The sequence below is a fragment of the Pseudophryne corroboree genome, chromosome 6 (genome assembly GCF_028390025.1).
Source record: "Pseudophryne corroboree isolate aPseCor3 chromosome 6, aPseCor3.hap2, whole genome shotgun sequence".
Classification (NCBI taxonomy): Eukaryota; Metazoa; Chordata; class Amphibia; order Anura; family Myobatrachidae; genus Pseudophryne; species Pseudophryne corroboree.
This window is the reverse complement of record NC_086449.1, coordinates 751617405-751645365: the sequence shown is the minus strand read 5'-3', so window position 1 is coordinate 751645365 and position 27961 is coordinate 751617405. Positions and strand designations below refer to the sequence as shown.

The 27961-nt window shown below is 49.0% G+C and overlaps 1 protein-coding gene across 1 annotated transcript in view; it reads left to right on the top strand.

Moving 5' to 3' along the window:
- Positions 1–23111: 23111 nt before the first annotated feature.
- CANX (calnexin) overlaps positions 23112–27961 on the top strand; it is a 178552-nt gene continuing 173702 nt past the window's right edge. The window contains exon 1 of the mRNA XM_063928542.1: positions 23112–23352. The gene's annotated coding sequence lies outside the window, so the exon portion shown is untranslated. The remainder of the gene's footprint in view (positions 23353–27961) is intronic.

Here is a 27961-nt window from a genome sequence, read left to right as displayed (position 1 = left end):
ACGGTGTCTGAGACGCCTGGACAGGCACTAATTGATTTGCCGGCTGTCTCATGTTGTCAACAGTTTTTTGCAAATTGCTGACATTATCACTTAATTGTTTAAATACAATCATCCAGTCAGGTGTCGACTCCCTAGGGGGTGACATCACCAACACAGGCAACTGCTCCGCCTCCACATCATTTTCCTCCTCATACATGTCGACACACGCGTACCGACACACAGCACACACACCGGGAATGCTCTGATAGAGGACAGGACCCCACTTAGCCCTTTGGAGAGACAGAGGGAGAGTCTGCCAGCACACACCCAGCGCTATATATATATACAGGGATAACCTTATATAAGTGTTATTCCCTTATAGCTGCGGTTATTATCGTTATTTGCTGCCAAAAATGCCCCCCCTTCTCTTTTTTACCCTGATTCTGAAGCAGGACTGCAGGGGAGAGTCAGGGAGCCGTCCTTCCAGCGGAGCTGTGAGGGAAAATGGCGCTTGTGTGCTGAGGAGATAGGCTCCGCCCCTTCACGACGTCCTTATCTCCCGCTTTTTTGTGTAAAAATGGCAGGGGATTAAAATACATCCATATAGCCCAGGAGCTATATGTGATGTATTCTTTTTGCCACCTAAGGTATATTGTTATATTGCGTCTCAGGGCGCTCCCCCCCAGCGCCCTGCACCCTCAGTGACCGGAGTGTGAAGTGTGCTGAGAGCAATGGCGCACAGCTGCGGTGCTGTGCGCTACCTTAGACTGAAGACAGGATGTCTTCTGCCGCCGATTTCACCGGACCTCTTCGTCTCTTCTGGCTCTGTAAGGGGGACGGCGGCGCGGCTCCGGTGACCCATCCAGGCTGAACCTGTGATCGTCCCTCTGGAGCTAATGTCCAGTAGCCTAAGAAACCCGATCCACTCTGCACTCAGGTGAGTCCGTTTCTTCTCCCCTTAGTCCCACGATGCAGTGAGCCTGTTGCCAGCAGGACTCACTGAAAATAAAAAAACCTAAACTAAACTTTTATTCTAAGCAGCTCAGGAGAGCCACCTAGATTGCACCCTTCTCGGCCGGGCACAAAAATCTAACTGAGGCTTGGAGGAGGGTCATAGGGGGAGGAGCCAGTGCACACCACCTGATCCTTAAGCTTTTATTATTGTGCCCTGTCTCCTGCGGAGCCGCTATTCCCCATGGTCCTTACGGAGTCCCAGCATCCACTAGGACGTCAGAGAAATATAGATTTCAGGATAGCCTCCTGCTTTCTATCAGCAAGCTTTCTATCAGCAGATTCCTTCAGGGCGGCCGTATCCGGAGACGGTAGTGCCACCTTCTTTGACAAGCGTGTGAGCGCTTTATCCACCCTAGGGGATGTTTCCCAGCATGACCTATCCTCTGGCGGGAAAGGGTACGCCATTAGTAACCTCTTAGAAATTACCATCTTTTTATCAGGGGAAGCCCACGCTTCTTCACACACTTCATTTAACTCTTCAGAAGGAGGAAAAGCTACTGGTAGTTTTTTCTCTCCAAACATTATACCCTTTTTTGTGGTACCGGTAGTAACATCAGAAATGTGCAACACATTTTTCATTGCCTCAATCATGTAACGTGTGGCCCTACTGGAAGTTACATTAGTCTCCTCCTCGTCGACACTGGAGTCAGTATCCGTGTCGACATCTGTGTCAACCATCTGAGGTAGCGGGCGTTTTAGAGCCCCTGATGGTTTTTGAGACGCCTGGGCAGGCACAGGCTGAGAAGCCGGCTGTCCCACATTAGGTATGTCGTCAAACCTTTTATGTAAGGAGTCGACACTATCACGTAATTCCTTCCACAGCACCATCCACTCAGGTGTCGACCCCGCAGGGGGTGACATCACATTTACAGGCTTCTGCTCCGCCTCCACATAAGCCTCCTCATCAAACATGTCGACACAGCCGTACTGACACCGCAAACACACAGGGAATGCTCTGACAGAGGACAGGACCCCACAAAGCCCTTTGGGGAGACAGAGAGAGAGTATGCCAGCACACCAGAGCGCTATATAACACTGGGATCCCACTATCAATGAGTGTTTTCCCTATAGCTGCTTTTTTATATATATTACATATATATATTATCTATACTGCGCCTAAATTTAGTGCCCCCCCTCTCTTTTTTACCCTTCTGTAGTATTCTTAGACTGCAGGGGAGAGCCAGGGAGCTTCCTTCCAGCGGAACTGTGAGGGAAAAATGGCGCCAGTGTGCTGAGGGAGAAGCGCCAGTGTGCTGAGGGAGAAGCGCCAGTGTGCTGAGGGAGAAGCCCCGCCCCCTTTTCGGCGGACTTTCTCCCGCTTTTTCTGTAATACTGGCAGGGGTACTTTTACATCTATATAGCCTCTGGGACTATATATGATGTACATTTTGCCAGCCAAGGTGTTATTTATTGCCCTCAGGGCGCCCCCCCCCCCCCCAGCGCCCTGCACCCATCAGTGACCGAAGTGTGAGGTGTACATGAGGAGCAATGGCGCACAGCTGCAGTGCTGTGCACTACCTTGGTGAAGACCGAAGTCTTCTGCCGCCGATTTTCCGGATCTTCGTGCTTCTGGCTCTGTAAGGGGGACGGCGGCGCGGCTCCGGGAACGAACACCAAGGTCGGGTCCTGCGGTCGATCCCTCTGGAGCTAATGGTGTCCAGTGGCCTAAGAAGCCCAAACTACCACCTGTTAGGTAGGTTCGCTTCTTCTCCCCTTAGTCCCTCGCTGCAGCGAGTCTGTTGCCAGCAGATCTCAATGAAAATAAAAATAAGAATTTACTCACCGGTAATTCTATTTCTCGTAGTCCGTAGTGGATGCTGGGGACTCCGTCAGGACCATGGGGAATAGCGGCTCCGCAGGAGACAGGGCACAAAATTAAAAGTTTGACCACTAGGTGGTGTGTACTGGCTCCTCCCCCTATGACCCTCCTCCAAGCCTCAGTTAGGATACTGTGCCCGGACGAGCGTACACAATAAGGAAGGATTTTGAATCCCGGGTAAGACTCATACCAGCCACACCAATCACCCAGTTAACAGTATGATAACCGAAAAGAGCCTCTGAAACGATGGCTCCCAACAATAATAACCCGATTTTTGTAACAATAACCATGTACAATTATTGCAGACAATCCGCACTTGGGATGGGCACCCAGCATCCACTACGGACTACGAGAAATAGAATTACCGGTGAGTAAATTCTTATTTTCTCTGACGTCCTAAGTGGATGCTGGGGACTCCGTCAGGACCATGGGGATTATACCAAAGCTCCCAAACGGGCGGGAGAGTGCGGATGACTCTGCAGCACTGAATGAGAGAACTCCAGGTCCTCCTTAGCCAGGGTATCAAATTTGTAGAATTTTACAAACGTGTTCTCCCCTGACCACGTAGCTGCTCGGCAGAGTTGTAATGCCGAGACCCCTCGGGCAGCCGCCCAAGAGGAGCCCACCTTCCTTGTAGAGTGGGCATTGACAGATTTAGGCTGTGGCAGGCCTGCCACAGAATTCGCAAGTTGAATTGTGCTACAAATCCAACGAGCAATCGTCTGCTTAGACGCAGGAGCACCCAGCTTGTTGGGTGCATACAGTATAAACAGCGAGTCAGACTTCCTGACTCCAGCCGTCCTTGAAATATATATTTTTAATGCTCTGACAACGTCCAGCAACTTGGAGTCCTCCAAATCGCTAGTAGCCGCAGGCACCACAATAGGCTGGTTCAGGTGAAACGCTGACACCACCTTAGGGAGAAACTGAGGACGCGTCCGCAGTTCTGCCCTGTCCGAATGGAAAATCAGATATGGGCTTTTGTACGATAAAGCCGCCAATTCTGACACTCGCCTGGCCGAAGCCAGGGCCAGTAGCATGGTTACTTTCCATGTAAGATATTTCAAATCCACCGATTTGAGTGGCTCAAACCAATGGGATTTGAGAAAATCCAAAACTACATTGAGATCCCACGGTGCCACTGGAGGCACAACCGGGGGCTGTATATGTAGTACTCCTTTGACAAAAGTTTGGACTTCAGGAACTGAAGCCAATTCTTTCTGGAAGAAAATCGACAGGGCCGAAATTTGAACCTTAATGGACCCCAATTTGAGGCCCATAGACAATCCTGTTTGCAGGAAATGTAGGAATCGACCCAGTTGAAATTCCTCCGTGGGGGCCTTCCTGGCCTCACACCACGCAACATATTTTCTCCAAATGCGGTGATAATGTTGTGCGGTCACTTCCTTCCTGGCTTTAATCAGGGTAGGGATGACTTCCTCTGGAATGCCTTTTTCCTTTAGAATCCGGCGTTCAACCGCCATGCCGTCAAACGCAGCCGCGGTAAGTCTTGGAATAGACAAGGTCCCTGCTGAAGCAGGTCCCTTCTTAGAGGTAGAGGCCACGGATCTTCCGTGAGCATCTCCTGAAGTTCCGGGTACCAAGTCCTTCTTGGCCAATCCGGAGCCACGAGTATCGTTCTTACTCCCCTTTGCCGTATAATTCTCAGTACCTTGGGTATGAGAGGCAGAGGAGGGAACACATACACTGACTGGTACACCCATGGTGTTACCAGAGCGTCCACAGCTATTGCCTGAGGGTCTCTTGACCTGGCGCAATACCTGTCCAGTTTTCTGTTGAGGCGGGACGCCATCATGTCCACCATTGGTCTTTCCCAACGGACCACAATCATGCGGAAGACTTCTGGATGAAGTCCCCACTCTCCCGGGTGAAGATCGTGTCTGCTGAGGAAATCTGCTTCCCAGTTGTCCACTCCCGGGATGAACACTGCTGACAGTGCTATCACATGATTTTCCGCCCAGCGAAGAATCCTTGCAGCTTCTGCCATTGCCCTCCTGCTTCTTGTGCCGCCCTGTCTGTTTACGTGGGCGACTGCCGTGATGTTGTCCGACTGGATCAACACCGGCTGACCCTGAAGCAGAGGTTTTGGCAGGCTTAGAGCATTGTAGATTGCTCTTAGTTCCAGTATATTTATGTGAAGAGACGTCTCCAGGCTTGACCACACGCCCTGGAAGTTTCTTCCCTGTGTGACCGCTCCCCAGCCTCTCAGGCTGGCATCCGTGGTCACTAGGACCCAGTTCTGTATGCCGAATCTGCGGCCCTCTAACAGATGATCACTCTGCAACCACCATAGCAGAGACACCCTTGTCCTTGGCGACAGGTTTATTCGCTGATGCATCTGCAGATGCGATCCGGACCACTTGTCCAGCAGATCCCACTGAAAAATTCGTGCATGGAATCTGCCGAATGGAATCGCTTCGTAAGAAGCCACCATTTTTCCCAGGACTCTTGTGCATTGATGCACAGACACTTTTCCTGGTTTTAGGAGGTTCCTGACGAGTTCGGATAACTCCCTGGCTTTCTCCTCCGGAAGAAACCCTAGGAACAGCAAACGTGTCGTCGGGATCAGTTGGGATTTTGGAAAATTCAGAATCCACCCGTGCTGTTGGAGCACTACTTGGGTTAGTGCTACTCCGACCTCCAGCTGTTCTCTGGACCTTGCCCTTATCAGGAGATCGTCCAAGTAAGGGATAATTAATACGCCTTTTCTTCGAAGAAGGATCATCATTTCGGCCATTACCTTGGTAAAGACCCGGGGTGCCGTGGACAATCCAAACGGCAGCGTCTGAAACTGATAATGAGTTTTGTACCACGAACCTGAGGTACCCTTGGTGTGAAGGGCAAATTGGGACATGGAGGTAAGCATCCTTGATGTCCAAGGACACCATAAAGTCCCCTTCTTCCAGATTCGCTATCACTGCTCTGAGTGACTCCATCTTGAACTTGAATTTTTGTATGTACAGGTTCAGAGATTTCAGATTTAGAATAGGTCTTACCGAGCCGTCCGGCTTCGGTACCACAAATAGCGTGGAGTAATACCCCTTTCCCTGTTGTAAAAGGGGTACCTTGACTATCACCTGCTGAGAATACAGCTTGTGAATGGCTTCCAATACCGTCGCCCTGTCGGAGGGAGACGTTGGCAAAGCAGACTTTAGGAACCGGCGAGGGGGAGACGTCTCGAATTCCAACCTGTAACCCTGAGATACTACCTGCAGGATCCAGGGGTCCACCTGCGAGTGAGCCCACTGTGCGCTGAAATTCTTGAGGCGACCCCCCACCGCCCGAGTCCGCTTGTAAGGTCCCAGCGTCATGCTGAGGCCTTTGCAGAAGCCGGGGAGGGCTTCTGCTCCTGGGAGGGAGCTGCTTGCTGCAGTCTCTTACCCTTTCCTTTGCCTCGGGGCAGATATGAATGTCCTTTTGCCCGCTTGTTCTTATAGGAACGAAAGGACTGCGGCTGAAAAGACTGCGTCTTTTTCTGCTGGGAGGTGACCTGAGGTAAAAAGGTGGATTTCCCGGCTGTTGCCGTGGCCACCAAATCCGATAAACCGACCCCAAATAATTCCTCCCCTTTATACGGCAATACTTCCATATGCCGTTTGGAATCCGCATCACCTGACCACTGTCGCGTCCATAAACTTCTTCTGGCAGATATGGACATCGCACTTACTCTTGATGCCAGAGTGCAAATATCCCTCTGTGCATCACGCATATAAAGAAATGCATCCTTTAAATGATCTATAGTCAATAAAATATTGTCCCTATCCAGGGTATCAATATTTTCAGTCAGTGATTCCGACCAAGCCACCCCAGCACTGCACATCCAGGCTGAGGCGATTGCTGGTCGCAGTATAACACCAGTATGTGTGTATATACTTTTTAGTGTATTCTCCAGCCTCCTATCAGCTGGGTCCTTGAGGGCGGCCGTTTCTGGAGACGGTAACGCCACTTGTTTTGATAAGCGTGTGAGCGCCTTATCTACCCTAGGGGGTGTTTCCCAGCGCGCCCTAACCTCTGGCGGGAAAGGGTATAACGCCAATAACTTCTTTGAAATTAGCAGTTTTCTATCGGGGGTAACCCACGCTTCATCACACACTTCATTCAATTCCTCTGATTCAGGAAAAACTACAGGTAGTTTTTTCACACCCCACATAATACCCCTTTTTGTGGTACTTGCAGTATCAGAGATATGCAAAGCCTCCTTCATTGCCGTGATCATATAACGTGTGGCCCTACTGGAAAATACGTTTGTTTCTTCACCGTCGACACTAGATTCGGTGTCCGTGTCTGTGTCGACCGACTGAGGTAAAGGGCGTTTTACAGCCCCTGACGGTGTTTGAGACGCCTGGACAGGTACTAACTGGTTTGCCGGCCGTCTCATGTCGTCAACCGACTTTTGCAGCGTGCTGACACTATCACGTAATTCCATAAACAAAGCCATCCATTCCGGTGTCGACTCCCTAGGGGGTGACATCACCATTACAGGCAATTGCTCCGCCTCCACGCCAACATCGTCCTCATACATGTCGACACACACGTACCGACACACAGCAGACACACAGGGAATGCTCTGATAGAAGACAGGACCCCACTAGCCCTTTGGGGAGACAGAGGGAGAGTTTGCCAGCACACACCCAAGCGCTATAAATATATAGGGACAACCTTAAATAAGTGTGTTCCCCTTATAGCAGCTTAAAATAAGAATTTACTTACCGATAATTCTATTTCTCGTAGTCCGTAGTGGATGCTGGGGACTCCGTCAGGACCATGGGGAATAGCGGCTCCGCAGGAGACAGGGCACAAAAGTAAAAGCTTTAGGATCAGGTGGTGTGCACTGGCTCCTCCCCCTATGACCCTCCTCCAAGCCTCAGTTAGGATACTGTGCCCGGACGAGCGTACACAATAAGGAAGGATTTTGAATCCCGGGTAAGACTCATACCAGCCACACCAATCACACTGTACAACCTGTGATCTGAACCCAGTTAACAGCATGATAACAGCGGAGCCTCTGAAAAGATGGCTCACAACAATAATAACCCGATTTTTGTAACAATAACTATGTACAAGTATTGCAGACAATCCGCACTTGGGATGGGCGCCCAGCATCCACTACGGACTACGAGAAATAGAATTATCGGTAAGTAAATTCTTATTTTCTCTTACGTCCTAAGTGGATGCTGGGGACTCCGTCAGGACCATGGGGATTATACCAAAGCTCCCAAACGGGCGGGAGAGTGCGGATGACTCTGCAGCACCGAGTGAGAGAACTCCAGGTCCTCCTCAGCCAGGGTGTGCCCCTGACCAAGTAGCAGCTCGGCAAAGTTGTAAAGCCGAGACACCTCGGGCAGCCGCCCAAGATGAGCCCACCTTCCTTGTGGAATGGGCATTTACATATTTTGGCTGTGGCAGGCCTGCCACAGAATGTGCAAGCTGAATTGTACTACACATCCAACTAGCAATCGTCTGCTTAGAAGCAAGAGCACCCAGTTTGTTGGGTGCATACAGGATAACAGCAAGTCAGTTTTCCTGACTCCAGCCGTCCTGGAAACCTATATTTTCAGGGCCCTGACAACATCTAGCAACTTGGAGTCCTCCAAGTCCCTAGTAGCCGCAGGTACCACAATAAGCTGGTTCAGGTGAAACGCTGACACCACCTTAGGGAGAAACTGGGGACGAGTCCGCAGCTCTGCCATGTCCGAATGGACAATCAGATATGGGCTTTTGTGAGACAAAGCCGCCAATTCTGACACTCGCCTGGCCGAGGCCAGGGCCAACATCATGGTCACTTTCCATGTGAGATATTTCAAAACCACAGATTTGAGCGGTTTAAACCAATGTGATTTGAGGAATCCCAGAACTACGTTGAGATCCCACAGTGCCACTGGAGGCACAAAAGGGGGTTGTATATGCAGTACTCCCTTGACAAACTTCTGGACTTCAGGAACTGAAGCCAATTCTTTCTGGAAGAAAATCGACAGGGCCGAAATTTGAACCTTAATGGACCCCAATTTGAGGCCCATAGACACTCCTGTTTTCAGGAAATGCAGGAATCGACCGAGTTGAAATTTCTTCGTGGGGCCTTCCTGGCCTTACACCACGCAACATATTTTCGCCACATGTGGTGATAATGTTGTGCGGTCACCTCCTTCCTGGCTTTGACCAGGGTAGGAATGACCTCTTCCGGAATGCCTTTTTCCCTTAGGATCCGGCGTTCAACCGCCATGCCGTCAAACGCAGCCGCGGTAAGTCTTGGAACAGACATGGTACTTGCTGAAGCAAGTCCCTTCTTAGCGGCAGAGGCCATGAGTCCTCTGTGAGCATCTCTTGAAGTTCCGGGTACCAAGTCCTTCTTGGCCAATCCGGAGCCACGAGTATAGTTCTTACTCCTCTACGTCTTATAATTCTCAGTACCTTAGGTATGAGAAGCAGAGGAGGGAACACATACACCGACTGGTACACCCACGGTGTTACCAGAACGTCCACAGCTATTGCCTGAGGGTCTCTTGACCTGGCGCAATACCTGTCCAGTTTTTTGTTCAGGCGGGACGCCATCATGTCCACCTTTGGTCTTTCCCAACGGTTCACAATCATGTGGAAGACTTCCCGATGAAGTCCCCACTCTCCCGGGTGGAGGTCGTGCTGAGGAAGTCTGCTTCCCAGTTGTCCACTCCCGGAATGAAAACTGCTGACAGTGCTATCACATGATTTTCCGCCCAGCGAAGAATCCTTGCAGTTTCTGCCATTGTCCTCCTGCTTCTTGTGCCGCCCTGTCTGTTTACGTGGGCGACTGCCGTGATGTTGTCCCACTGGATCAATACCGGCTGACCTTGAAGCAGAGGTCTTGCTAAGCTTAGAGCATTGTAAATTGCTCTTAGCTCCAGTATATGTATGTGGAGAGAAGTCTCCAGACTTGATCACACTCCCTGGAAATTTTTTCCTTGTGTGACTGCTCCCCAGCCTTTTAGGCTGGCATCCGTGGTCACCAGGACCCAGTCCTGAATGCCGAATCTGTGGCCCTTTAGTAGATGAGTACTCTGCAGCCACCACAGAAGAGACACCCTTGTCCTTGGAGACAGGGTTATCCGCTGATGCATCTGAAGATGCGATCCGGACCATTTTCCCAGCAGATCCCACTGAAAAGTTCTTGCGTGAAATCTGCCGAATGGAATCGCTTCGTAAGAAGCCACCATTTTTCCCAGGACCCTTGTGCAATGATGCACTGACACTTTTCCTGGTTTTAGGAGGTTCCTGACTAGCTCGGATAACTCCCTGGCTTTCTCCTCCGGGAGAAACACCTTCTTCTGGACTGTGTCCAGAATCATTCCTAGGAACAGCAGACGTGTCGTCGGAGACAGCTGCGGTTTTGGAATATTTAGAATCCACCCGTGCTGTCGTAGAACTACTTGAGATAGTGCTACTCCGACCTCCAACTGTTCTCTGGACCTTGCCCTTATCAGGAGATCGTCCAAGTAAGGGATAATTAAGACGCCTTTTCTTTGAAGAAGAATCATAATTTCGGCCATTACCTTGGTAAAGACCCGGGGTGCCGTGGACAATCCAAACGGCAGCGTCTGAAACGGATAGTGACAGTTTTGTACCACGAACCTGAGGTACCCTTGGTGAGAAGGGCAAATTGGGACATGGAGGTAAGCATCCTTGATGTCCAGGGACACCATATAGTCCCCTTCTTCCTGGTTCGCTATCACTGCTCTGAGTGACTCCATCTTGATTTGAACCTTTGTATGTAAGTGTTCAAATATTTCAGATTTAGAATAGGTCTCACCGAGCCGTCTGGCTTCAGTACCACAATATAGTGTGGAATAATACCCCTTTCCTTGTTGTAGGAGGGGTACTTTGAATATCACCTGCTGGGAATACAGCTTGTGAATTGTTTCCAATACTGCCTCCCTGTCGGAGGAAGACGTTGGTAAAGCAAACTTCAGGAACCTGCGAGGGGGAGACGTCTCGAATTTCCAATCTGTACCCCTGGGATACTACTTGTAGGATCCAGGGGTCCACTTGCGAGTAAGCCCACTGCGTGCTGAAACTCTTGAGACGACCCCCCACCGCACCTGTTTTTACGGCCCCAGCGTCATGCTGAGGACTTGGCAGAAGCGGTGGAAGGCTTCTGTTCCTGGGAATGGGCTGCCTGCTGCAGTCTTCTTCCCTTATGGGGACGAAAGGACTGAGGCTGAAAAGACGATGTCTTTTTCTGCTGAGATGTGACTTGGGGTAAAAAAGGTGGATTTTCCAGCTGTTGCCGTGGCCACCAGATCCGATGGACCGACCCCAAATAACTCCTCCCCTTTATACGGCAATACTTCCATGTGCCGTTTGGAATCTGCATCACCTGACCACTGTCGTGTCCATAAACATCTTCTGGCAGATATGGACATCGCACTTACGCTTGATGCCAGAGTGCAAATATCCCTCTGTGCATCTCGCATATATAGAAATGCATCCTTTAAATGCTCTATAGTCAATAAAATACTGTCCCCTGTCAAGGGTATCAATATTTCCAGTCAGGGAATCCGACCAAGCCACCCCAGCGCTGCCCATCCAGGCTGAGGCGATCGCTGGTCGCAGTATAACACCAGTATGTGTGTATATACTTTTTAGGATATTTTCCAGCCTCCTATCAGTTGGCTCCTTGAGGGCGGCCGTATCTGGAGACGGTAACGCCACTTGTTTTGATAAGCGTGTGAGCGCCTTATCCACCCTAAGGGGTGTTTCCCAACGCGCCATAACTTCTGGCGGGAAAGGGTATACCGCCAATAATTTTTTATCGGGGGAAACCCACGCATCATCACACACTTCATTTAATTTATCTGATTCAGGAAAAACCACATGTAGTTTTTTCACACCACATAATACCCTTTTTTGTGGTACTTGTAGTATCAGAAATATGTAACATCTCCTTCATTGCCCTTAACAAGTAACGTGTGGCCCTAAAGGAAAATACGTTTGTTTCTTCACCGTCGACACTGGAGTCAGTGTCCGTGTCTGTGTCGATCGACTGAGGTAAAAGGACGTTTTAACGCCCCTGACGGTGTTTTAGACGCCTGGACAGGTACTAATTGGTTTGCCGGCCGTCTCATGTCGTCAACCGACCTTGCAGCGTGTTGACATTATCACGTAATTCCTTAAATAAGCCATCCATTCCGGTGTCGACTCCCTAGAGAGTGACATCACCATTACAGGCAATTGCTCCGCCTCCTCACCAACATCGTCCTCATACATGTCGACACACACGTACCGACACACAGCACACACACAGGGAATGCTCTGATAGAGGACAGGACCCCACTAGCCCTTTGGGGAGACAGAGGGAGAGTTTGCCAGCACACACCAAAAACGCTATAATTATACAGGGACAACCTTTATATGTGTTTTTCCCTTATAGCATTTTAATATATATAGTCATATCGCCAAATAAGTGCCCCCCCTCTCTGTTTTAACCCTGTTTCTGTAGTGCAGTGCAGGGGAGAGCCTGGGAGCCTTCCCAGCAGCATTTCTGTGAGGGAAAATGGCGCTGTGTGCGGAGGAGAATAGGCCCCGCCCCCTTTTCGGCGGGCTTCTTCTCCCGTTTTTCTGAGACCTGGCAGGGGTTAAATACATCCATATAGCCCCCAGGGGCTATATGTGATGTATTTTTAGCCAGAATAAGGTACTATCATTGCTGCCCAGGGCGCCCCCCCCAACGCCCTGCACCCTCAGTGACCGCTGCTATGAAGTGTGCTGACAACAATGGCGCACAGCTGCAGTGCTGTGCGCTACCTTATGAAGACTGAAAAGTCTTCTGCCGCCGGTTTCTGGACCTCTTCACTTTTCGGCATCTGCAAGGGGGTCGGCGGCGCGGCTCCGGGACGAACCCCAGGGTGAGACCTGTGTTCCGACTCCCTCTGGAGCTAATGGTGTCCAGTAGCCTAAGAAGCCAATCCATCCTGCACGCAGGTGAGTTCACTTCTCTCCCCTAAGTCCCTCGATGCAGTGAGCCTGTTGCCAGCAGGACTCACTGAAAATAAAAAACCTAACAAAACTTTTACTCTAAGCAGCTCTTTAGGAGAGCCACCTAGATTGCACCCTTCTCGGCCGGGCACAAAAATCTAACTGAGGCTTGGAGGAGGGTCATAGGGGGAGGAGCCAGTGCACACCACCTGATCCTAAAGCTTTTACTTTTGTGCCCTGTCTCCTGCGGAGCCGCTATTCCCCATGGTCCTGACGGAGTCCCCAGCATCCACTTAGGACGTAAGAGAAATATTATTAATATCGCCAAATAAGTGCCCCCCCTCTCTGTTTTTACCCTGTTTCTGTAGTGCAGTGCAGGGGAGAGCCTGGGAGCCTTCCTAGCAGCGGAGCTGTGTAGGAAAATGGCGCTGTGTGCTGAGGAGAATAGGCCCCGCCCCCTTTTCGGCGGGCTTCTTCTCCCGTTTTTCTGACAACCTGGCAGGGGTTAAATACATCCATATAGCCCCAGAGGCTATATGTGATGTATTTTTAGCCAGAATAGGTACTTTCATTGCTGCCCAGGGCGCCCCCCCCAGCGCCCTGCACCCTCAGTGACCGTTGGTGTGAAGTGTGCCGAGAGCAATGGCGCACAGCTGCAGTGCTGTGCGCTACCTCATGAAGACTGAGAAGTCTTCAGCCGCCGGTTTCTGGACCTCTTCTCTCTTCGGCATCTGCAAGGGGGTCGGCGGCGCGGCTCCGGTGACCCATCCAGGCTGTACCTGTGATCGTCCCTCTGGAGCTAGTGTCCAGTAGCCTAAGAAGCCAATCCATCCTGCACGCAGGTGAGTTCACTTCTTCTCCCCTAAGTCCCTCGTTGCAGTGAGCCTGTTGCCAGCAGGACTCACTGAAAATAAAAAACCTAACAAACTTTTTCTAAGCAGCTCTTTAGGAGAGCCACCTAGATTGCACCCTGCTCGGACGGGCACAAAAACCTAACTGAGGCTTGGAGGAGGGTCATAGGGGGAGGAGCCAGTACACACCACCTAGTGGTCAAACTTTTAATTTTGTGCCCTGTCTCCTGCGGAGCCGCTATTCCCCATGGTCCTGACGGAGTCCCCAGCATCCACTTAGGACGTCAGAGAAAAACCTTAATATACTTTCTTTCTAGGTGCTCAGGAGAGCCCTTAGTGTGCATCCAGCTCAGCCGGGCACAAGAATCTAACTGAGGTCTGGAGGAGGGTCTTAGTGGGAGGAGCCAGTGCACACCAGTAGTCTAAAAGCTTTCTTTATAGTTGTGCCCAGTCTCCTGCGGAGCCGCTAATCCCCATGGTCCTTACGGAGTCCCCAGCATCCACTTGGGACGTTAGAGAAATTATATATTTTCCTAGGATTCTGTATTTGTTCCAAATGCTCCCATTACTACCTCTAGAATCTGACTTTTGAATACAGTAAGGATGGACATCGAAATCCGATGTTTACAAACTATCAATGTTTTTTCGATGGTAGTGTGGTGTGGTTTTGTGTTGTTTTGTTTCAAATTAGATTGTGGCCTTCCAATGGTTTGCCACCATCAATGATAATCATTCTATGGTGTTCCGATGGTAGCATTTTTTTTCATTCTTGATAGCTACACCTCCCACAACTACTTCCTGGCTGCTGTTTCTGCATCATGGATTCTTACGTTGGAGGCTGTCCCTGGACTCTCTGCCTGCCTCAGACGTGGCCCAGCTCAGTTTCCTCACTCCCTCCCCTCTCTAGGCTGCTGCTAGGCAACAGGAAACATTGCTAGCTCTGATTGGCTCTGTCTCAGAGAGCCAATCAGCACATACAGCAGAGCAGTGCAGCAGTGGCAGTGTCTCTACTCCTCGCTGCCTGGCTGTACTGGACTCACTTCAGCAGCCTCCCACCTGTGCAGAGTATGCTGGACTGTATTTATAGTGTACCCTCCAGTCCCCACAACAGAGCAGCGGTGCTAGTTACACTAGTATGTCTACTGCTCCAGGCTCCACCCCTATCCTACTCCTAGTCATGCCCCAACCCCACCCCTAGTCACACCCCAATCCTGCCCCTAGCCACGCCCCGATCCAACCCCCTGTCAACCGCGCTGCAAAGGTTTTTGCGCATGCGCAAATAATAGTTTTTACCAGCGAATACTTTTGATACGACGGTTAGTTACCATCGCATCTAAAGTTTCAATGGTGGGTGCCCAGCCATCGTTAGATGGTGGGCTTCCGATGTCCATCCCTAGAATACAGCGATCAGCAAGTTCATTTGTGCAGGCAAAAATAGAATTTCTTTGAATAAACTTAATCAGTCACCCACTCTAAGAGTCAATGTCTTCGATCTTATGCTCTCGCAGCAAATTGTCGTTATGCGATAGACTGAATCAGAGAAACAAGTGGATTTGCTGACAAACCTTTAGAACAATCCTTTAGCACGGATGCCTCACTAATAGACTTATTACACACACTACCCTCATCTTTTCAAACACATCATATAAAACCCATTACTACATACCACATGCTTGGCCTGGAGAAAGGCAAGAATTTAAATGAAACTTTCGCCCACTGTCTCTCATTTTTTATCCACTGGACACAACCCAGGTTTCACAGCTGGTTTCTTATCACAACGTTTTTACTACATGGAAACTTCAAGGACTTTGTTATGTCCACCAATTAATAGATCCCTTTACAACGACCATATATTCTCATGACCAACTGCTTGACAAATTCCCACATTCGGAACCCTTTATTCACTTATTTTCAAATCCACAGTTATGTAAACGACTTATCTCATCTCCGCCCACCATCTAAGAATCAAAGTTTGGATGATGTGCTGTCTATTCACTACCCCCACACTTTATGGCTAAATGCGTCGCAGAAAATAAGAATTTACTTACCGATAATTCTATTTCTCGGAGTCCGTAGTGGATGCTGGGGTTCCTGAAAGGACCATGGGGAACAGCGGCTCCGCAGGAGACAGGGCACAAAAAAGTAAAGCTTTACTAGGTCAGGTGGTGTGCACTGGCTCCTCCCCCTATGACCCCCCTCCAGACTCCAGTTAGGTACTGTGCCCGGACGAGCATACACAATAAGGGAGGCATTTTGAATCCCGGGTAAGACTCATACCAGCCACACCAATCACACCGTACAACTTGTGATCTAAACCCAGTTAACAGTATGACAACAGAAAGGGCCTCTTAAAGATGGCTCCTTAACAATAACCCGAATTAGTTAACAATAACTATGTACAAGTATTGCAGATAATCCGCACTTGGGATGGGCGCCCAGCATCCACTACGGACTCCGAGAAATAGAATTATCGGTAAGTAAATTCTTATTTTCTCTATCGTCCTAAGTGGATGCTGGGGTTCCTGAAAGGACCATGGGGATTATACCAAAGCTCCCAAACGGGCGGGAGAGTGCGGATGACTCTGCAGCACCGAATGAGAGAACTCCAGGTCCTCCTTTGCCAGGGTATCAAATTTGTAAAATTTTACAAACGTGTTCTCCCCCGACCACGTAGCTGCTCGGCAGAGTTGTAATGCCGAGACCCCTCGGGCAGCCGCCCAAGATGAGCCCACCTTCCTTGTGGAGTGGGCTTTTACAGTTTTAGGCCGTGGCAGGCCTGCCACAGAATGTGCAAGTTGAATTGTGTTACAAATCCAACGAGCAATCGACTGCTTAGAAGCAGGTGCGCCCAACTTGTTGGGTGCATACAATATAAACAGCGAGTCAGATTTTCTGACTCCAGCCGTCCTTGCAATGTATATTTTTAAGGCTCTGACAACGTCCAACAACTTGGAGTCCTCCAAGTCGCTAGTGGCCGCAGGCACCACAATAGGTTGGTTCAGATGAAATGCTGATACCACTTTAGGGAGAAAATGCGGACGAGTCCGCAGTTCTGCCCTATCCGAATGGAAGATTAGATAAGGACTTTTATAAGATAAAGCCGCCAATTCAGATACTCTCCTGGCAGAGGCCAGGGCTAGTAACATAGTCACTTTCAATGTGAGATATTTCAAATCCACCTTTTTCAATGGTTCAAACCAATGGGATTTGAGGAAATCTAAAACTACATTTAGATCCCACGGTGCCACCGGAGGCACCACAGGAGGCTGTATATGCAGTACTCCCTTGACAAAAGTCTGGACCTCAGGGACAGAGGCCAATTCTTTTTGGAAGAATATTGACAGGGCCGAAATTTGAACCTTAATGGATCCCAATTTGAGACCCATAGATAATCCTGATTGCAGGAAATGTAGGAAACGACCCAGTTGGAATTCCTCCGTCGGAACCCTCCGATCCTCGCACCACGCTACATATTTTCGCCAAATGCGGTGATAATGTTTCACGGTGACTTCCTTCCGTGCCTTAATCAAGGTAGGAATGACTTCTTCTGGAATGCCTTTCCCTTTTAGGATCTGGCGTTCAACCGCCATGCCGTCAAACGCAGCCGCGGTAAGTCTTGAAAAAGACAGGGACCCTGCTGTAGCAGGTCCCTTCTCAGAGGTAGAGGCCACGGTTCGTCCGTGAGCATCTCTTGAAGTTCCGGATACCAAGTCCTTCTCGGCCAATCCGGAACCACTAGTATTGTTCTTACTCTTCTTTGCCGTATGATCTTCAATACCTTTGGTATGAGCGGCAGAGGAGGAAACACATACACTGACTGGTACACCCAAGGAGTTACCAGTGCGTCCACAGCTATTGCCTGTGGATCTCTTGACCTGGCGCAATATTTGTCCAGTTTCTTGTTGAGGCGAGACGCCATCATGTCTACAATTGGTCTTTCCCAACGGTCTATTAACATGTTGAAGACTTCTGGATGTAGACCCCACTCTCCCGGATGAAGATCGTGTCTGCTGAGGAAGTCTGCTTCCCAGTTGTCCACGCCCGGGATGAACACTGCTGACAGTGCTATCACGTGATTCTCCGCCCAGCGAAGAATCTTGGCAGCTTCTGCCATTGCACTCCTGCTTCTTGTGCCGCCCTGCCTGTTTACATGGGCGACCGCCGTGATGTTGTCCGACTGAATCAACACCGGCTTTCCTTGCAGGAGAAGTTCCGCCTGGCTTAGAGCATTGTAGATTGCTCTTAGTTCCAGAATGTTTATGTGAAGAGACTTTTCCAGACTCGTCCATACTCCCTGGAAGTTTCTTCCTTGTGTGACTGCTCCCCAGCCTCTCAGGCTGGCGTCCGTGGTCACCAGGATCCAATCCTGAATGCCGAATCTGCGGCCTTCTAATAGGTGAGCCTTCTGCAACCACCACAGAAGTGACACCCTTGTCTTTGGTGACAGGGTTATTCGCAGGTGCATCTGCAGATGCGACCCTGACCATTTGTCCAACAGATCCCTTTGGAATATTCTTGCATGGAATCTGCCGAATGGAATTGCTTCGTAAGAAGCCACCATTTTTCCCAGGACTCTTGTGCATTGATGTACTGACACTTTTCCTGGTTTTAGGAGGTTCCTGACCAGATCGGATAACTCCTTGGCTTTTTCCTCTGGAAGGAAAACCTTTTTCTGAACCGTGTCCAGAATCATTCCTAGGAACAGCAGACGAGTTGTCGGGATTAAATGGGATTTTGGAATATTCAGAATCCACCCGTGTTGTCTTAGCACCTCTTGAGATAGTGCTAAAGCTGTCTCCAGCTGTTCTCTGGACCTTGCCCTTATTAGGAGATCGTCCAAGTATGGGATAACTAATACGCCTTTTCTTCGAAGAAGAATCATCATCTCGGCCATTACCTTGGTAAAGACCCGAGGCGCCGTGGACAATCCGAACGGCAGCGTCTGAAACTGATAGTGACAGTTTTGAACAATGAACCTGAGGTACCCCTGGTGTGCGGGGTAAATCGGAACGTGTAGATACGCATCCTTGATGTCCAAGGATACCATAAAGTCCCCTTCTTCCAGGTTCGCTATCACTGCTCTGAGTGACTCCATCTTGAACTTGAACTTTTTTATGTAGAGGTTCAAGGACTTCAGATTTAGAATAGGCCTTACCGAGCCATCCGGCTTCGGTACCACAAATAGAGTGGAATAATACCCCTTTCCTTGTTGTAATAGGGGTACTTTGACTATCACCTGCTGAGCGTACAGCTTGTGAATGGCTTCCAACACCCTCTCCCTTTCGGAAGAGACGGTTGGTAAGGCAGACTTCAGGAAAACGATGAGGAGGATCCGTCTCTAATTCCAACCTGTACCCCTGAGATATTATCTGCAGGATCCAGGGGTCTACCTGCGAGTGAGCCCACTGCGCGCTGTAATTTTTGAGACGGCCCCCCACTGTCCCCGAGTCCGCTTGAGAGGCCCCAGCGTCATGCTGAGGTTTTTGCAGGAGCCGGGGAGGGCTTCTGTTCCTGGGAAGGAGCTGCCTGTTGGTGTCTCTTCCCTCTTCCTCTGCCTCGTGGCAGGTACGACAAGCCCTTTGCTCTCTTATTTTTGTAGGAGCGAAAAGGCTGCGGTTGAAAGGTCGGTGCCTTTCTCTGTTGGGGAGTGACTTGAGGTAAAAAAGTGGATTTCCCGGCAGTAGCCGTGGCCACCAAGTCTGATAGACCAACTCCAAATAACTCCTCCCCTTTATACGGCAAAACCTCCATGTGACGTTTTGAATCCGCATCGCCTGTCCACTGTCGTGTCCATAAGGCTCTTCTGGCTGAAATGGACATAGCACTCACCCGAGATGCCAGTGTGCAAATATCCCTCTGTGCATCACGCATATAGATAAATGCATCCTTTATTTGTTCTAACGACAGTAAAACATTGTCCCTATCTAGGGTATCAATATTTTCAATCAGGGATTCTGACCAAACTACTCCAGCACTGCACATCCAGGCAGTTGCTATAGCTGGTCGTAGTATAACACCTGCATGTGTGTATATATTCTTTTGAATAACTTCCATCTTTCTATCTGATGGATCCTTAAGTGCGGCCGTCTCAGGAGAGGGTAACGCCACTTGTTTGGATAAGCGTGTGAGCGCCTTGTCCACCTTAGGGGGTGTTTCCCAGCGCGCCCTAACCTCTGGCGGGAAAGGGTATAATGCCAATAACTTTTTTGAAATTATCAACTTTTTATCAGGAGCAACCCACGCTTCATCACACACGTCATTTAATTCTTCTGATTCAGGAAAAACTGTTTGTAGTTTTTTCACACCATACATAATACCCTGTTTTACGGTATCTGTAGTATCAGCTAAATGTAACGTCTCCTTCATTGCCAAAATCATATAACATGTGGCCCTACTGGAAAATACGTTTGAATTTCTACCGTCGTCACTGGAATCAGTGCCCGTGTCTGGGTCTGTGTCGACCGACTGAGGCAAAGGGCGTTTTACAGCCCCTGACGGTGTTTGAGGCGCCTGGACAGGCATTAATTGATTGTCCGACCGCCTCATGTCCTCAACTGACTGTTTAAGGGAAGATAAACCATCACGTAATTCCACAAATAAAGGCATCCATTCTGGTGTCGACCCCCTGGGGGGTGACATCTGCATATTTGGCAATTGCTCCGCCTCCACACCAATATCGTCCTCATACATGTCGACACCACGTACCGACACACACCGCAAACTCACAGGGAATGCTCTAATGAAGACAGGACCCACTAGCCCTTTTGGGGAGACAGAGGGAGAGTCTGCCAGCACACACCACAAAGCGCTATATATACAAGGGATATCCTTATATTAAGTGCTCCCTTATAGCTGCTTTAATATATATATATATAGCCATTAATGTGCCCCCCCTCTCTGTTTTACCCTGTTTCTGTAGTGCAGTGCAGGGGAGAGACCTGGGAGCCGTTCTGACCAGCGGAGCTGTGACAGAAAATGGCGCCGTGTGCTGAGGAGATAGGCCCCGCCCCTTTTTCGGCGGGTTCTTCTCCCGCTATTTTTCCAGTCAGGCAGGGGTTAAATATCTCCATATAGCCCCTATGGGCTATATGTGAGGTATTTTTAGCCTTGTATAAGGTTTATATTTGCCTCTCAGAGCGCCCCCCCCCCAGCGCTCTGCACCCTCAGTGACTGCCCAGTGAAGTGTGCTGAGAGGAAAATGGCGCACAGCTGCAGTGCTGTGCGCTACCTTATGAAGACTGAGGAGTCTTCAGCCGCCGGTTTCCGGACCTCTTCACGCTTCAGCATCTGCAAGGGGGTCGGCGGCGCGGCTCCGGGACCGGACTCCACGGCTGGGCCTGTGTTCGATCCCTCTGGAGCTAATGGTGTCCAGTAGCCAAGCAGCAAATCCACTCTGCATGCAGGTGAGTTTACTACTTTCCCCCTAAGTCCCACGTTGCAGTGATCCTGTTGCCAGCAGGACTCACTGTAAAGAAAAAAAACCTAAACTAAACTTTCTCTAAGCAGCTCTTTAGGAGAGCCACCTAGATTGCACCCTTCTCGTTCGGGCACAAAATCTAACTGGAGTCTGGAGGGGGGTCATAGGGGGAGGAGCCAGTGCACACCACCTGACCTAGTAAAGCTTTACTTTTTTGTGCCCTGTCTCCTGCGGAGCCGCTGTTCCCCATGGTCCTTTCAGGAACCCCAGCATCCACTTAGGACGATAGAGAAAATATTTTGCTACAGAAACAACCGCCATTGTTAAATGGAATTCTATGTTCCCTAATATATGTCTAACCAAGATTCTTAAATCTTTAGTTAAACGTAATAGACCGCTAATCTCTACATCATATGCAGAAATGCATTACAAGCTACTACATCGTGCATTGTTTACCCCTAAATTGAGATTCCTTACTGCAATCTCGACAGATTCCAGCTGTTTCAAATGCTCACAACATGATGCAGATTTTTGATGCATTGTATGTGGTACTGTGTGGAAGGGAATAAATACTTAGTTCATACATATATTTCCACATATTTGGCAATTAGGTTTGAACTAAAACCCGAATGGGCTATCCGGCTTTCTGCGCGAGTATCATGACCGCCGGCAAATAAACTGCATCCTCTTGTCACTAACCCCCTTTCATCCCAGAATGTCTTATCTATTTCAAACGGACTGACTTGAAGTTGGTCTTAAAAAAGATGAAGGGGCTAAAAAGTTATTCTGCATTTGGTTGCCATACATTCATAACCTCTCCCCTCAAATTAAAGATAGCCTCTGTACCACAGTATAATGAACAAGTTGTCTTCCAGAACTCCCCCATTTTAGTATCTTTGTTTTTATAATTTATTGCCGGATCCATAATTATAATATGCTTACTTTATTATCATACAACATAGCTCAAATGCAATAGTTCCCTTGCATTCTGTTTAAGCGGGGTACTCACGGAGCGATAATCTAAGCAATCTGACTAGACTGCTTAGATTTTAAGCAAGATCGCTCCGTGTGTACCCCCTACAGCGATGCATGCTAGATTGGCCTGCCGCTGGTGCTATGGCAGGCCAATCTAGCAGGTCGCTCATTTCACCCACTGGGTGAAATGAGCGGCCCCCGCACGCTCAGCACACATCGCCCTGTGCTGAGCGGCGGGAGAGATGTGTGCTGAGCGGTTCGTTCAGCACACATTTCTCCCATATCGGCTCGTGAATACAGGCCTTTACTGTGCCTATAAGTTTTATATCTCATTACTGAATAATTGTAACTTGAACAAAAATAATTGACTCCATGTTATGCAATCTTACAATTAAATGTTTTTAAAAAAAAAGATAATATATCTATTCCCTATCAGTGTAGGATCACCCCTTTCTCTGCAGTGCGTGACAATCATCTAACCACTTCTAACCTATCTCCATTTGTGGGTATATTGTTTATGCATTCGCTGTGTTTTTTTTTTTTTTTTTTTGCGTTTTTCTTTTAAATAAAATTGTGCTCCAACCCGCAGCCCTCATTCCCACACCATCTCCCCTCAGATCCCCAGCGTAAAATCATTCCCAAACCATCTCCCCTCAGACCACCAGCGTAAAATCATTCCCACACCATCTCCCCTCAGATCCCCAGCGTAAAATGGCGCCTGAGCACGAGGGAAGGACTTTTATATGCAACCAGGAACACGCGAGATCTAACTGCAGATAATGACGTTGGGCGGGAAGACCCGAACCCGGAACAGGAAACACTCGGATCCCCTTGTCTAGCTCTGATCAAATGATTCGGCTGGTCCCTCGTGACAAACAAGGCAGCACCGCATTGGTCACGGCCATGTGAGCTGTGGGAATGAATGGACTATCAGAGTCCGTTACCATCTCACTTCCTCTTTCCGCATAACTGCCCTTCCCCGCGGCCAATCAGGTCTCACCAGCCGCTTCGCAGGCAGCCAATCCGGGGGATCCACGCAGAGAAGGTCCTGGAAGGTCTCCGCCCGGCCAATGACTGGCAGCCGCTTCAGCCAATGAAACTGCGCTAACTTCTCTTAGTCCCAGGGTCGGGGCAGGCGACGGCCAATTGCGAGGCGAGTTACGGGAACCAGCTGCGAGGGCTGAGGGGGTCCGGCGCGGCTACCTCCTCCCTGACAGTGCGTGGCTCCTCCCACTCTGCTTCACTCTCGGCAGGGCACGTGACGGCGCGGTTGGTGCAGCGGTAGCGGCGGTGTGTGGGTGACCGAGGAGACGGCGGCTGTGTACCGGGCGGTGAGTGAGGAACGGGGGAGGACTGGCCCAGGGGGGCACCGGCAGCGTCTATCCTGTCATAGCCTGTCACAGGCCTAATGCTTTCTGTACTGCCCTCTGTTTATATGTATACAGCGCACTGGGCTGTCAGCTGTCCTTATACACGGGCTCAATGGCCTCAAGTAGGCATCGTTCTGTGTGGTCCCACATGTTTGTGTGATGTATCATGTGTGCTCCAGGGGACAGCCCGCAGCACAGGTCAGTGCAGCTCATCCCCATCCTATTATTGCCATGTATCATGTGTGCTCCATGGGACAGCCCCCAGCACAGGTCAGTGCAGCTCATCCCCATCCTATTATTGCCATGTATCATGTGTGCTCCATGGGACAGCCCCCAGCACAGGTCAGTGCAGCTCATCCCCATCATATGTCATCCCAGGGGCCTATTCCATAGCAGCAGGGATGATTGTCCTTACTGCCATGCCTTTTCTAGACATACGTTCTTTAATAAAGCGCCAGCACACTGTCACGCAGCCCATTGCGGGGCTTATTGTACAATAGACACAAAAGAGAATGTAGAGATGGCTGCCCAATCCACTATTTATTATGCATTAACAGCTAGCACACAAGATGCACAGCTTTACATAGAGTATTCAGTCATTCACCACAGTCCCTGCCCTAGTGGACCTTGCAATCTGTTGTGGCTAATCTTTGTCCACATTGGGGTTGAGGGGATTTAGTTCAGAGCGATGTGCCGTTCTGAAAGGCACATTGCATCCGCCGCCTATGCCCATTTTCCCTTGCACACCCCTTACGATATTGGCACCACCATAAATGGCCGGTATGTGCATAGGCCAGTGGTTTCCAAACTTTTTTGAATCACGGCACCCTAGAATATCAGAATTTTTTTCACGGCACCCCTAGGCCAAAAATTTCTTATTGAGAAATTTAGAAAGAAATATTACATTAAGTAGATTGCGTTTATATGTCATCCTTAGGGTAAGTGTGGTGAGGGATAAGATTTTCTTCTGTTTGTCCACATAATTTATGACTGGCAGCCACCAGCACTGGTTTTGCCTATTATATTGACCATGAATAATTTGAATTGGTCCTGGACCACCAACCCAGGGCACCCCTGCAAGTGTCCCGAGGCACCCCAGGGAGCCACGGCACACAGTTTGGGAACCTCTGGCATAGGCTGTTATTGCCACGATGCCCAGCTTCACATTGAGGGGTCTATTTACTAAGCTTTGGAGAGAGATAAAGTACAGCCAGTCAGCTCGTAACTGCCATGTTACAAGCAAGCTGTAGTTTCTTTCTCCTAGGCTTAGTTCGTATGCCTCCCCTATGTGTAGTAATCCTATATGGTCTCTTCACTAATGCAATCGCCTCTCCAGTAAGTCTGCTTTCTATCACAGGTGCCAGTTAGCAAGCTGCTTACTAGTTGTCATAGAAAACCAGCATGGAGCCCCATTCACAAACCAGGAAATCCTCCACCCATAGCTGAGTCATCCCTGATATCAGGATTTAAACTACCAGTGCTAATGGCAGCAATTTAAGGTCACAGCTTCCTGGTGTCTGCTAGGATGAGACGTGGGGGTTCTGCTGCTATTATTGGTTGTTATTAACCAGGTCCTGCAACTTTACAGTTTTCTTAGTGTTGTACCTGTAACTTGAAAATCAAAATAGGCAAGTAAGGTGAGCAGGCTTCTATTAGATACTTCAGTCAGTGGAGCATTGTATACTGTTACACTTTAAAATCTGTCTTATCATAGATAATTTAATAGCCAAATTCATATTTATTTTTTTGCTGTAAGAGTGTTGCTTTTATGGTTTGCTGGGGCAGCTGCTTAACACACAGTACCTCTGCTTGCAAGAGAGAAATTATTAACCCCAAAACTCTTTGCCATATTGCAGCAAACATTGGTCATCAGGGATGTAATGCTGGGTACACACTAGTCGATATGCTCTATGGGCACAATTCAATTCGATGACAGTTGAATAGCACTGGGAATATGCTCCCGGTGCTATTCCATACAGCGTGCTGTGACACGGGGGTGCGAGCAGAAATCCAACAAAAGTGCCGGCACGATGCTGATTTCTGCCCTTAGCGCAGCGGAAACATTGTCACCTTGGGCACTTAAGTCTGAGAATACCGGTTCTCCCGACAAAATACTCAGCGACTTACCACTGCGCTGTGTTGAATAGCACCGGGAGCTAATTCCCCCGGCACTATTTAACTGTTATCAAAATGAATTGTGATCTATGAGTGATATCTAGTGTTTTCCGTACCCTCCTGGGCAGCTGATAAAGTGCATGCACCCTGAACAATATTGTTCAGTGACGTCACCCCACCGCCAGCCCTAACATGTGGTTTTAGCCGACATAGCCAAAATTGACCTGCATTCACAGATGAGAATAATATCGTTAATGACCCGCGGGAGTGCGCCTCATTAACGATATAGTGCATACATATCGCTCAAAAGGGTGAAGTCGTTTACAATATTGCACAGTGTGTACCCAGCTGTAATAACTAGGCCTCCAAATTGGTTGGAATTTTATTGTTGACAATTCACATGGTTCTATTGAGGTTGAATTTTGAGGGCAAGTCATTTTGTTACATAATAAGTTGCCACTTGGGCGGAATCTTTTCTTCCTATGTTGCGATGATCCTCCTTCTCGTAAAATGCATTTTCCATGAGATTTTCTGTAATCGTATTAATGACCAAAAGAAGTGTCCAGTAGTCTCAGAACACATTTACTATTCGGTCATATTATCAGTTGTATAATTCCATCTAATAGGTTTATTATAAGTAAAGCACTATTGAACTTAACAGGCTATGGTGTGTGTCTCTCCAAGGTCAAAAGGGACTTCTGGTGATTAGTGTAGCAGAGACAACTATGTATCCCCCACTGCATCCTATCTAACACAATGGGGTCGATTCAATTCTCCGACAGTTGAATAGCGCCAGGAATTAGCTCCCGGTGCTATTCAATACAGCTCCAAGTGACACTTAATTCTCAGAATTCTTCTCTCACCCCCGGGGGATGCGAAAGGAAATCCGACAAAAGTGCGGCCGGCGCGAGGCTGATTCTGTCGGGAATCAGCATCTCGCCGGGGAGTTAAGTTGGAGAATGCCCGTTCTCCCGACAAATCAACCTGTTAAGTCCGGGAGAATGCTCATTCGCCGACTTAACATGAGCTGAATTGAATAGCGACGAGAGCTAATTCCCGGCGCTAGTCAACTGTCGGAGAATTGAATCGACCCCATTGGGGTGCAATTCATTTAGGTGCAGTGTTCTTTTTTGGAACAGCACATTGCCACAGGCAACATCGATAGTTTTTCCTCACACCGCACACAGGTGCTAGGGAAGGAATCGGTGTGTAATGCCAGCTTACGGGGTCCTGTCGGTCATAATGCCGACGTCAGGATCCAGATGACTGATATGCTGACGGGTGAGTATGGGCTAATCTCTCCTCTCCCCTAAACCTAACCCTCTGGGTATACTTACAGTGGGGGTGCCAGCTGTCGTGATTCCGGCGTCGGTCCTCTGGGCCTTGCGGAGTTCTGACGTCATGATTCTAAAGTCTGCCTGGATTCCGGCGTTGGGCTGTCAGTCGCTGAAATCCCGAAAGCCGGCATTGTGACCGCATCTGCTAGGGAAAACGAGAGATTGTGGGCATTGGATATGTACGCAGCCAAGCATTGTGGTGGTGTTTTAAAGCGCATCATGAAAAATGGTTTATTTGGTGCTTTTTAAGTGTTGACATAAAGATGAAGAACTCATCTACAGTCTACACAAGTTTTTATGGTGGGCTGTGGATGTAGGAAAAAGTCCAGCAGCGTGAAACTAGTCAGGAAGCGATACAGAGCAAATGTTGCAAAAAGTGATTCTGCACTTGAGTCATTTTGTATTTTGTTAATTTCATAGTGTTAATATAAAAGGGTTTTTCTTTCATGTATCCTGATCCTGTTCCTTTATAGTGCAGGTGTACTGGATAAAAGCTTGCCATGCAATCATCTGATACTTGGGTATAAATTCACTTGTTCCTGCTGAGTGTCATTTGTATGTAGCCTTATGTGACTTTCATCTTCCTGTTTCCCAAGTCTCCACCTCACAAATGCTTCTAATGTAAATGAGTCTCCGTCAAAGAGGAGGTTGCCTTTCCCTCACAATGGTGAGCCTGAGCGATCAGGCAATGTACAGATGACTGCTAGCACTCCTTTGTGAGGACAGCGGTCAGTGATTGTGCCCTACATGCTTCTGTCTGCTGTGTGGCATAGCCTGTGTACACCCTGCTTTACTCCTTTCATGCAGGCTGGCTGAATGTGCAAAATCTGTGTTCTAGGACAAACCGGTAGATTACTCTGCTTCTGACTAATACCCCTTTCAGATTAGCTGAGCCGGGTCGCACCCGAGAATTTGTACACGGGTGCGACCTGGCTTCAGACCCCTTTCAGATTTGCGGCCCGACCCAGCATATTGCTGGGTTGTCACCGCTGACGCTACAAGAGGCGGCGCTCGGTGATTGTCTCCAAGCACCGCCGCCTCCTGTGCAGAGAACAGGCGCCGGGTCAAGGCCTTGACCTTCCTTACCTGTTCACACTGCACCACATCCCGGGTTGGTT